This window comes from Henckelia pumila, chromosome 2 (assembly GCF_033568475.1).
Source record: "Henckelia pumila isolate YLH828 chromosome 2, ASM3356847v2, whole genome shotgun sequence".
Classification (NCBI taxonomy): domain Eukaryota; kingdom Viridiplantae; phylum Streptophyta; class Magnoliopsida; order Lamiales; family Gesneriaceae; genus Henckelia; species Henckelia pumila.
Window position 1 is genome coordinate 53,790,868 of NC_133121.1, and position 12,154 is coordinate 53,803,021.

At 32.0% G+C, this 12,154-nt stretch overlaps 1 long non-coding RNA gene across 2 annotated transcripts; it reads right to left on the reverse strand.

Annotated features, from left to right (window-relative positions):
- Positions 1 to 3,405: 3,405 nt before the first annotated feature.
- On the reverse strand, positions 3,406 to 6,367 carry LOC140884249 (uncharacterized). Of its 2 annotated transcripts, XR_012150609.1 has the most exons (4): positions 6,228 to 6,367; positions 5,715 to 5,876; positions 4,438 to 4,709; positions 3,406 to 3,987 (listed from the first exon to the last, which is right to left on the reverse strand). It is a non-coding gene; the product is annotated as an uncharacterized lncRNA (long non-coding RNA). The 2 variants fall into 2 exon arrangements; XR_012150608.1 differs by lacking the exon at positions 3,406 to 3,987 and having other exon boundaries at positions 4,284 to 4,709.
- Positions 6,368 to 12,154: the final 5,787 nt, after the last annotated feature.

The window sequence follows — 12,154 nt, forward strand, 5'->3', positions numbered from 1 at the left end:
ATTTTGACCTGGCCATGGAATGGGTCCGGGTTGACAAAAGACCTTTAACCGACCCGTCGGTCGTGGAACTGGTGATTCAGGTCCGAACATATCCTTTTATTTTTTGAAAAAATTATTTTTTTATAAATATTTAAAAATATTAAAAAAATGATTGCATAATTGATGTTATAAAACTCTATCAATTATTTTATTACGTCAATAAAAAAATCTACTATATTTATTCAATAAAAAAATATATTTCGCTTCAACTTTCAACATATTATATAAAAAATCTATTATATCTTATTATATTATTAAAGTAGATATCCTCTAATTAACAAACTTTTAATTAAGACAAACACTCATATTATGAGACCGTTTCACGGGTCTTTTTTGTGAGACGGACTATCCACAATCCGACCCGCCTTGTTCTTACCCAAATTGAATTTCTGAACTATAAATTCAGCCCTAACTCCATCGGTTCTCCTACGAAATTCAACGGAGAAACTCTCGGTCCATCTCCAATCTAGGAATTCCCAACTTTCAACCCCTTGAATTTCAGAAGATTTATGAAGATTCTGGTTGTGCACAGCTTCATGGTGGTGTCAAATCTGTAACAAAACGCTTAACAGAACTCCGGTTCGCTGAAATCCATCGTCGAAACAGTGGAGAACGCCATTACTGCCATGGTTGATCCTGTTTATCCGAAAGTTGGTGATCTCATTGTATTTATCGATAAGAAGGTATACGGTTTCTTTCCAAAAACCATTTCTCAGTTTTTTACTCGTTTTCTTGTTTTTCGCTGGATTTGAAATTTTAATTTCTTGCAACTTACTCGGCCTTTTCGATCACGGTTTTGTAATCAAGATGATATCATGTTTACAATCGTTGTTTCCTATTTTGATTATCAAGGTTTTCACGATGATCAAAGCTATTGGTAGTAGGCAAGTTAAAATCTTTGAATTACTGTGGTCGGGAGTTTCTTGTCTCTCAAGTGATTTATGAACATCGTGAAGAAGAGATTAGGTGAAATGAATAATTTAAGCTTGATTGATTTCTGTTCCATCTGTTGAAACTAGAAAGTTATGTCAAATTTTCATATTTCAGTCACATGATTGATTTTGGTTTTTTCATATAAATAAAGAAAGATTGGCGGAGATGGGATTTGTGGTGGGCTGCGCTCTGGGTTTTGCATCGACATTGGTTTGATCGTGGCGTTTGCTAGGTACTAGAATACCAGATCCAAGCGAGGCATTGATTTGGTATGCAGCACACGACACAGATATGCATAATAGGCAGCCACAGTTGCAGCTTTTGCGAGGATGACATTGAAGATTCCATGAAATTACGCATGCCGTAAAGCTGGTTCAAGAAGCTGTCAAAATGATGACAGATGAGTATATGAGATCAGCTATAGATTATGTCGAAGTGACTCGAGCTAAGCCGTCTTTGGCTGCGACCTTGCTGCTTACTACTTGGTCCAGGCTATCATTTCATATGACGGATTTTGGCTGGGGGGAGCCGGATTTATCGATGCCGGTCGTGTTGCCGGGGAAAGAATTAGTCCTGTTTCTTCCACATGGGTAGAAAGGAAGAGTGTTAATGTGGTTCTTGGATTGCCAGCTTCTTCTATACAGATGTTTGAACAGCTGGTGCTGCAGATATAGTATGAAGGATCGAAATCGAATCTGTTTTTGTTCTTGTGCTTGTAAAGTATTCTAACTTATTGATCATATGCTTAGTTATGTATAATCATGGAAGCAAAATCAAATTGTCAAATCCTTGGTTATGTTCAAGAAACTGGTTTTTACTCTGTTTTTTGTCCCACTTGTATATGAAGTTATGAGATTATTATGAATTCCCACAATTCAGAGAAGTTAGGCTTGACTTTGGACCTCGTTTCTCTCCTTTTTGTTTTGTTACTTCTGCTCAAATATTTGTTAATAACATTGGCTTGACTTTGAATCTTGTGTCATGTATTCGTGTTCAAGCGATGCGGGTGAAAAAAATTAGCGTATTCTAGGGTTTAACAATAAAGGATTTAAACGAAAATTAAGTGTTTAATAAATTGTGAGATATAATAAAATGACCTTATTCAAACTTTTTTCTTGAAAACTAACATTCTCTAGTGTATTTAAAACATTTCAAATACATTTGGGGAGGGTAAATTTTCAAAAACAGTTTGACCAAGGTCATGTTATACAATATTTCCTTAAATGAGAGTGAGTTGTTAAATCTTTTGTCTAATTTTTTTTTAAAATCCAAATCTTTATTTTTTTAAAAAAAATCTAGCATACATTAGGTTAGATGTAATATTTTTGACAAATAACTAATATTTTTGGTATAAGAAGTAATATTTTTTTATTTCAAACTAGCATAAATTATATGTAATAATTTATTTTTTATGTTAAATATTTATTTTTTATGCAACAAGTATTAGTTTTCAAAGTAAAAGTATTACTTTTTATATTAAAAATATTACTTTAAAATGTATATTTATTTGATTCAATTATTATTTTCTATGTCAAAATTATTAAATTTTATTACAAAGTTATTACTTTTTATATCAAAAGTATTATCTTGTAATATATGCTGATTTGACTCAAAAATATTAATTTTTATGGTAAATATATTAGTTTTTGCTGCAAAAGTATTATTTTTTATGTCAAAACTATTAATTATTTTTGCTTGATTGATTGTAGGATGCTATAAAACAAGAGTCATTCATCAGAGCTGAAATTTATGCAACCATTGTCAAATTTATGCTATAAGACCAGTCATAATAAATAATATTTTTTTATGTCAAAATCACTGATAGTAAAAGTAATACTTTTATCATAAACACAAATACTATTTATAAAAAAATTAATATTTCTAACTAAAAAAACAATATTTTTATGTCAAATTGATAAATGATAAAATTAATTCTTTTATCAGAAAAATTAATATTTTTGAACAACGAAGTGATACTTTTAAAATTAAAAGTATTAGTTTTTATCTTAAATAAGCATATATTAGTTATAAGTAATATTTTTGTCACATAAAAACTAACACTTTATCATAAAAACTAATATTTTTAATAAAACACTAATACTTTCTAAGAAAAAGTAATACTTTTTTATATCCAATTAGTTTACGTAATACATTTAACGCTTTCTAAGAAAATTTAATACTTTTTTATGTCAAATTAGAATACTATATAAATAAAATTTTTATCATAAAACGTACGTAATACTTTTTATTAAAAAAATAATACTTTTTAGAGGAAAACTAATATATTTTATGTAAAGCGTTAAAATTAAGACTTTTAACGAAAAAACTAATACTTTTAATTTGATCAACTACAAGAAAGAAAGAAAAGATTTTTCAAAGATAATCGTTTGGTGTTGTCTTGTATATTCCCTAAATAGCAAATAGTATTCTCCTTACCATCACAAGTTATAAGGACATAACAGTACATCACCAATAATAAATCGTCCTTTAACATACACTTTTAAGCACACTGATACACACCATGCTTATGAGACCACAAAATAATTTATGATTTGTATATTCTACTCCTAAATTCACGACCTCGTGTATAACTGAATTATTTTAAGAAACAAAAACTACACAACATGCAAGCTACTCATCTTGTGTATCATGTAACAAAAAAGAGAAGGAATATAAGAAAAATGAAAAATAGATTAAGAATCTTGCTTGAGATGGAAGAACCATCATCTCCTCTGTCCATCAGCCTAGTAGTGAAGTTTTTTCCCTGTTTGATGATATTTTTTTACTATCCGAGGTGAAACTGTTTACTTTGGAGAAGCAAAGATGGCACTGAAAGTATTTTGTAGTGACGCTTCCCCTTTTTCTAGGTTTAACACATTAAAGCTCAAGATAGTCGGATACTCTAGGTTGAACACATTAAACTCTACAACTTCTGCCACCTCTACTATGCACTCTGCTATTCAAATTCATGTTCTCGAGGATATCTTCAATTTTTGAATCCTTCACGTATAACAACTTCAGAAATAAAGTGCAGAAAGGATTAATGAATATTCGTAGCATATTGGAACTCCGAACAAAACAAGAAAAGCACACAACATACACATATTTTTATGCAACCATTAATTGAATAACACGAGGAAAGTAGCGTCTAAAAATCCAGACATGAAAAGAAAAAAAATTTCATGCCACTCTTTTTGTTTCATATATATTTCTTAAATAGATACAAGTTGCGAATAATTGAACAGCAACACAAATTCAGTCACAAAAAAGAGGTTAACACATGTACTCCAAACTAGAATTCAAAGCTCATATTATCGATCATGATTTGTGGAGTTCTTTAACAAAATATTTTCTCCACAATCAAAACACAATTCAAGTGATAGCAATATGAAATTATTTTTACACAATTTATTAGTTTATCGATAATTCTAAGCAGCCTTGTCAATGTATTTATCAATAACTTACATATCCAAGGAGGTCTAGGACTCCCGAAAATAAAGGCTGACAGCAGCATAGACGATCTTCCAAACCTCTGCTTTTCAGTGCTTGGAGTAGCATATTGTCACTTAGCAATTACTTTTAACTGTTTAAGAACCTTTGCAACGGTGAATTCAAATGGGACCACGAAACACGTACTACATTACTAGAAGTCAATAATAGTATGGGACCAAGAGAACTTGTAGAGCGTGCATCCCAAAACATAACTTTTTTATCCAAACCACCAGTAATAATCTGACCTACACACAGATCCAAGTGAGTTTATGATGATACTTTCATGATTGAATAAACATAACTGTCGAATAAGCTCTTGGGAATTTTTGTTGGCTAGGCATTTGAAATATAAATTTGCCTTTTCCTCACATATAATTGCCACCCCTGGCTTGCAAGTTGCAAGAATTAAAACATTTCCATAAACCATTACAAAAATTTCATTAACACTCTTTATAGTAATGACACTTCACATCTTTCTAGCTTCAAAATTAAGTTTCTCGATGAAAGAAATACCACAAAGTAATAGCAATATGCAGAAGATAAACAAAATTCATGTTACATCTCTTACATGTTTCCTCAGAATATTCAATACAAGTTGCTTTATGATGTCCTAATCTATGGCTGGTTCCCGAATGCATGTCATACCTAGGAAATTTTAAATCAAAGGTTTCACGATACAGAGCATACTCAAGATGCAAACAAATTATCATGAGTAGATAAACACGAGAGAATCAGATTGCTCTGCACGAAACACAATGTTATGAAATGCTTGAGGATCTAGCTGCTTCTGTACCAAGTAGTTACAATCTTTTTAACTTTTAATCCTAGACGTAATTGAAGTTGGCATATGAAACAGTAATCCTTATCAAAAGCAGACAACAAGAACACAAACTACCAGTTCATATGACAGAACGCGTCCAAAAAATACAACGAAGTAAACCAAAAAGTAAATTTAACATGGAAGGTACAGATTTAATTTCAGAAAATATTGAAATGATGCCCACCTTGTTTTAGTGTTACATTCCTGCAATTTTTTAGTGTCTCGTGAAACATTGGTTCAATAAATAAAACACTACAACCAAACATTAACGTTATCTAACGATTGCCAAAAATTGGTATTTTTCTCTGAGAAAAGATGGGTAGGTGGGGGGGTGGGGGGGGGGGGGGGGGGGAATCATGTTTTTGGGCATAACTAACATTGGTTCAAACACACTGCCACGAAGGTAACTATAAATTATCAATGCACAAACCTGAGAATGGAACCACCAGAATTAGCAGAGACAACCCTCGCCTCACTCTCAAAACAACAATCAAGAAGAGCTTCCCCATCCGTTTGAGCTTCTAATCTTAGCTCACGTTTATCCACATCGTATAGACGAAGATTCCGTTCAAAACACATGATGCATGCCATTCTTAAACAAAACAAACCCAAAAGTTCAAATTACAAAAACATAGGAGATGTGAAAATCAGAAGCAAGCATTCAATATCATAACTCAAGTGCACATCATTCGAACATCTAAAAGATAAACTCTAACAACATCAAAAAGCCAATATTCAGATCCCACGGCATCTGAAATATGATTATGGAAATTATGTAAAATCAGTGAAAATCAGAACAAAACAAGAATTGGTAGCAATTCACCAGCGGAAACCAAAACCCGTGTCCATACGAAAACTCCAAAAAAAAACAACTAAATCCACAAACAGATAAAAAAAATCTCAATTTTATAAATCCAGAATCAATTTTGTAGCAAAGAATCACCTGCGCTGCAAAGATAAGCGGCAATGGGGGAGAGAGCAGCGTTGAATCCAGCTAGAATCGCCCGATCAGAAGATGATCGATCCTTTTTGGGAGAGGAAAAACTTGGCCGTGAGAAATGAGAATAGAAAAAGAAATCCCGTTTTACTGATTTTGGCCGAATCCGAATTCCACCGTAACCAATGGATCGGGTAATTTGATACTTGTGGGTAGCCCGTCTCACGAACATAGATCCGTGAAACTGCTTTACAGGAGTGTTATTTTTTAATTAATTGGTGAATCTTAATTTAAACTTACCATTATATCATAACTTAATTTTCAATAAAACTAAAATTATTGGGCAAAATAGTTATTTTATACAGTTTCCTCTTTTGAAGTCATTAAAAGTTCGCTTTGTGCCCTTTGATATTATTTTATTTACAAATATGACACTCACTTTATAAGATATATATATTTTTTGTGAATATTTGTTTAGAAAAACGTTATATTTTTATTATTTTTTAATTTTACAATTTATTATTTATTGTTTTATTATTTTTAATTTTACAATTTATTATATATTGTCTTTTTTTAAAAAATGAAATGTACAAGCACGCAACACGTGCAGCAGAATACTAATATTTTATTATGAATCAGTTTGGATTCAAAAGTGACATAAAAAAAATTCTCAAATAAGTTCAGCTTTTTAAACAGTAGCGATTTTTGTGTTTGGATAAATGTTTCTAAAAACCAGAAATACTAGTTTCTAAAAAAACATGGTAAACAAACAATACACATTTCGAAAAAGAACTTTTTTTTATATAAAAAAAATGCTTTTAGCCTATTGGCTTCTCCAATCAAACGGGCCGGGTCGAACCCGTCCAACCTCGTTGACCACGAGCCGGTTCCGGGTTAGACTCGGCTCTCCGCCAAATCTATCTGTAGAAGTAAATTTTTAAATATATATATACATATATATATATATATATATTATAATTTAGAGTTCTTTTATGATGTCCAACACTATATGTTCACTTCATGTCCACCATGTATAAGTCAACTTATCTATTGTACCGGTCAACTCATCTATTGTACAAAGTGAGCATGAAGTGGACATATAGTGTTGGGCACCATAAAAGAACTCTTATAATTTATATTTTTTAGACTTGTATATTATATTATATTATTTTCAAGTTGTTTTGACTTTTATTTATTTACTTTTTTTCTCATGAAAACGATTTCAATTCTAGTTCAACAAATATTTTGTTACAATTTTGCAAATGCATTATTGGATACCACATTCAAAAACACCAAGTTTCTTTCGGAATACAAACTTCGAGTAGTTAATTCATGTGTCATTTAGTTTGCGGATCTACGAAAATGATTCAAAGCTGCAGCTTCATTTAATTTACACTTTAGCATAGATTACATATGGAATCAGCAATTGGATCGTCCATGGTAAGAGAGCATATGTTGGAATTGAATTAAGTGAACTGATTGCATACGAATCAACAATCCACCTCTTCCAGCCATTGTTTATTGCTAGTGAACCACCTTCTTCATAGATGCATGCTAACCTAGGTGAGATCCTAGCATATAGGTAATACTCAAACCATACATCCAACGGTTCGTATGTAACGCCCGAAAATTCGTCACGTAAATCCGCATGCATAACTAGAAGATTTAATAATTTTAAAATAATGTGAAAATGTGTTGAATTGTTTTTATGAGTTAGTATGTGTGATTTATTTGCATTCTTTAAATATTGTTTCGGCATTTAAATTTATATGATATGATTTATGAATTTATTTGAGAAAAATTATTTTATAATCGCGTAGGCGGGACAGTGGACGGACGAGATGTTGTTTTCATCCAAAATATTTTATGAGATTTTTAGTAGCCTTAAAATATTATTTTAAGGTATTATTTCAAGAAAATTATAGTGTTTATATATATATATATATATATTTATAGGTCCGTTTTTACCCAAGATAAGTCATTTTAATGACTTTTATTAAGCTTTAAAAATCTCATTAATTATAATTTCGGGATTTAAGGTTAAATATCAAATTTATATTGTATTTAAGAGTTTTAAAATTCTATATGTTTAGAGTATATATTTATCTTAATTATCTATTTATTTATTAAACCCAGATTATCTTTTAAAAAAAAAAAGATTTATCCTATCTCACGCTTAAACTCTCTAAGCCGCCTCCCTCATCCTTCTTCCCCATCTCTCATGTTCTATGTCAGAGAACACAACACACACGATTTTTCTTGAGGTTTTTCGGCAAGGAATTTTCAAGCCATTCGTCCCGGCGAGCCCGATACGCGTCAATTTCTTCGTTTTGTTTAAATCTTCAACAAGGCACGTCTCGAATCCTTTCTTGGCCACCATTTAAATCATATACACTGATTTTTACTATGAATGATTTGTTAATGCATGTGTTTTCAGAATTTAAGGATATTATTCATGATTCATACATGTAACCACGTTTTTGATGCATAAGGCTCATGTTGACGAGTTTTCTGACCACGGCTTGATCGGGCCTGCTGCACCTTTGTTAGGGGGTCGATCAAGGGTCCCTTGGGGTCAGGTTTGGTGGGTGGAAAAGGTCTGAAGTGGCTTGAATCAGGAATGAAAGCCGCTGGTATAGGGCTGTGCGCGCAGGATGAGCAGTTTTGGGAGATTGGCTCGTTCTCGGTCCACAGGGCGTGTTTTAGGGTGATTCTAGTTGGGTTAGAACCGCAAAACAAAGTGAAAGGTAGTAAAGGTGTTCCTTTGGCCGGTGGTGGCCGGAGTGGGGCGGCCAAACGGCCGAAAGTCTGGCGTCGCGCGCAGAACGTGACCAAAATTAGGCAGATTTTGTTTTGGTTCGTTCTCCTTCGTTAGGACTCCGTTTGGGCTGGTTTTTGGCTTTCTGGAAACGTCTTAAAGTCTTATAGGTGTAGATGGAGTTGCTCTAGCAAGGGGTGGCCGGAGCCGGCCGGCAGCAGGCCATGAAGGCCTGCTGCTCACGGCCGAGGGCATGGTAAGGGGGGGCTGTTCGGGTTTTAGGGTTTAGGGCAGTCTGGGTCGGGTCTTTGGTGTCCGGGTTGGGTTTTTGGGTCATGGGTCAAGTTATTTGGGTCCGGGTCTGGGTTAGACTAGTTGGGCTCGGGTATTTTTAATTTTTAAATAATTATTAGTTTAAGTGATTTTTGGGCCAATTAGTTAGATAGAAAATTATTTGGGCCTCCAAATAATTTTATTTTGGGCTTTAAATAATTTATTTAAGTTAGCACAATAATTTTTATGGGCTTGGGAGTCCATGAGAATTTTTGGGCCAGTTTGTGAATTTTTGAGCCAGTCTAGGAATTTTTGACTTTAAGTCTATTGGTCAGCAGCTCGAACAAGTCCATGGAAAATAAAAAGGGTCCGTAAATATATATTTAATTCATGCATGTATTTTATTAGTTATATAAGTATGATTTTTAAGAAAATAAATTAAATATATATTTACGGGAAAAATTTTCATGAAATAAAGAAATAATGAGAATTTTTAAGTTCATGCATCATGTAAGAATTTTTATGATAAATTTAATTAAATGCATGTTAAGAAAAATATATTTTATGGAAGTTGAAGTGAAGGTGGAAAGTGATGTGGTTGGAGGCCGGGATACCTAGGCCCGGTGACCTTCCTAATGATGTATAAGTATGATGAGCTTATGGATCCAGCTGAGAGGGCTGGTGAAGTGGCAGCACAGAGGTGAAAACCCCACCGCCGCGTACGTTGGTTTTTAGATTGATCAATCGCTTAGTATGATGCCACCGACATGGATACGACCTGTTGAGAACTAAGAAATCATGATAAGTTATTTTATGAGATTTATTAAGTATGATGATACATGTTTAGCATTATGATAAATCAGTATAATTATTTTATTTCATGTTTATATGTATATAATTTTAATATCATGCACGTATATTTATATTTACGTATTTTATATGATGTGTGCTTGTGTGTGGTTTCATTTTGTTATATAAGGATAGAACGTGCTGAGCCTCTAGGCTCACTAGATATAAATGGTGCAGGTAAGTGGAATGTTAATGAAGTTAATGTGTTTCCAACTGGCGGCGAGGGCGTATGAGTATCCAGGCGGCTAGAACCCGTGATCATAGCTCTATCACGATATTTATGTTGAGATATAAAATATGTATTTCCGCACATGTTTTATTATTTTGGATTGTTAGTATATGCATGGATTTTAGATTTAAGTATTTATTTTCTAAGTTTTCATGGATTTTTGTGAAAGAGATATTATTTAGGAATTTTATTATGGAAATTTTTATAAATGATTATTTAGTAATTAATGTTAGGTATTTAGTTTCATGCTTGTACTTTTATTATTATTTATGTTTATCGTGTAGATGCATATTAAATTAAGAAAATTTATTTTTAAGTATGATGTATATATATATATATGTATTGCATATATATTTTTATATTCATTATTTTATAATTAGAGATAGAGATAAAAAAAAAAAAATCAGTAGTACTTTTAGGATGTTTCATTTGGTATCAGAGCCATGGTCCTTGGAGGGTTACTAGCTTGCTGCTCGGAGCTCAGAAGCCGCACTGCCAGTCTGTAAGTTTTAAATGATTTAAATTATGTTTTATGCATGGAACACATGACTAATGTTTTAACGATTTATGAAAGGAGAATTTAAAGTTATGACAATCTTAAAATTAAAAACAGTTAGTTTTGCAATGCGGTTACGTGGAGAATTTACGAAAATTACAGTATGCTTTTGAGACGTATTACACACGAGGATGACTAGAATGATATACGTTTAGAAAACTAAGTTTGATAATTTATGAGATGTAAGTTTGACATTTAGATTTGTAGATTAAGTTATGAATTGCATATTTAAGTTTGACAAGTTAAAATTTTTGATATATAAGTTGAATTTTAGATTTGCAAATTAAGATATGTTTTTGGGATTTAAGTTTGAAAATTAGTTATGGAAAATTTTTAGTCATATGTTATTAGACGACTAAGTTAAATCAAATTTTGAGGACGAAATTCCATTTAAGGGGGAGAGAATTGTAATGCCCAAAAATTCGTCACGTAAATCCGCATGCATAACTAGGAGATTTAATAATTTTAAAATAATGTGAAAATGTGTTGAATTGTTTTTATGAGTTAGTATGTGAATTATGTGATTTATTTGCATGCTTTAAATATTGTTTCGGCATTTAAATTTATATGACATGATTTATGAATTTATTTGAGAAAAATTATTTTATGATCGCGTAGGCGGGACAGTGGACGGACGAGATGTTGTTTTCATCCAAAATATTTTATGAGATTTTTAGTAGCCTTAAAATATTATTTTAAGGTATTATTTCAAGAAAATTATAGTGTTTATATATATATATTTATAGGTCCGTTTTTACCCAAGATAAGTCATTTTAATGACTTTTATTAAGCTTTAAAAATCTCATTAATTATAATTTCGGGATTTAAGGTTAAATATCAAATTTATATTGTATTTAAGAGTTTTAAAATTCTATATGTTTAGAGTATATATTTATCTTAATTATCTATTTATTTATTAAACCCAGATTATCTTTTAAAAAAAAAAAGATTTACCCTATCTCACGCTTAAACTCTCTAAGCCGCCTCCCTCATCCTTCTTCCCCATCTCTCATGTTCTATGTCAGAGAACACAACACACACGATTTTTCTTGAGGTTTTTCGGCAAGGAATTTTCAAGCCGTTCGTCCCGGCGAGCCCGATACGCGTCAATTTCTTCATTTTGTTTAAATCTTCAACAAGGCACGTCTCGAATCCGTTCTTGGCCACCATTTAAATCATATACACTGATTTTTACTATGAATGATTTGTTAATGCATGTGTTTTCAGAATTTAAGGATATTATTCATGATTCATACATGTAACCACGT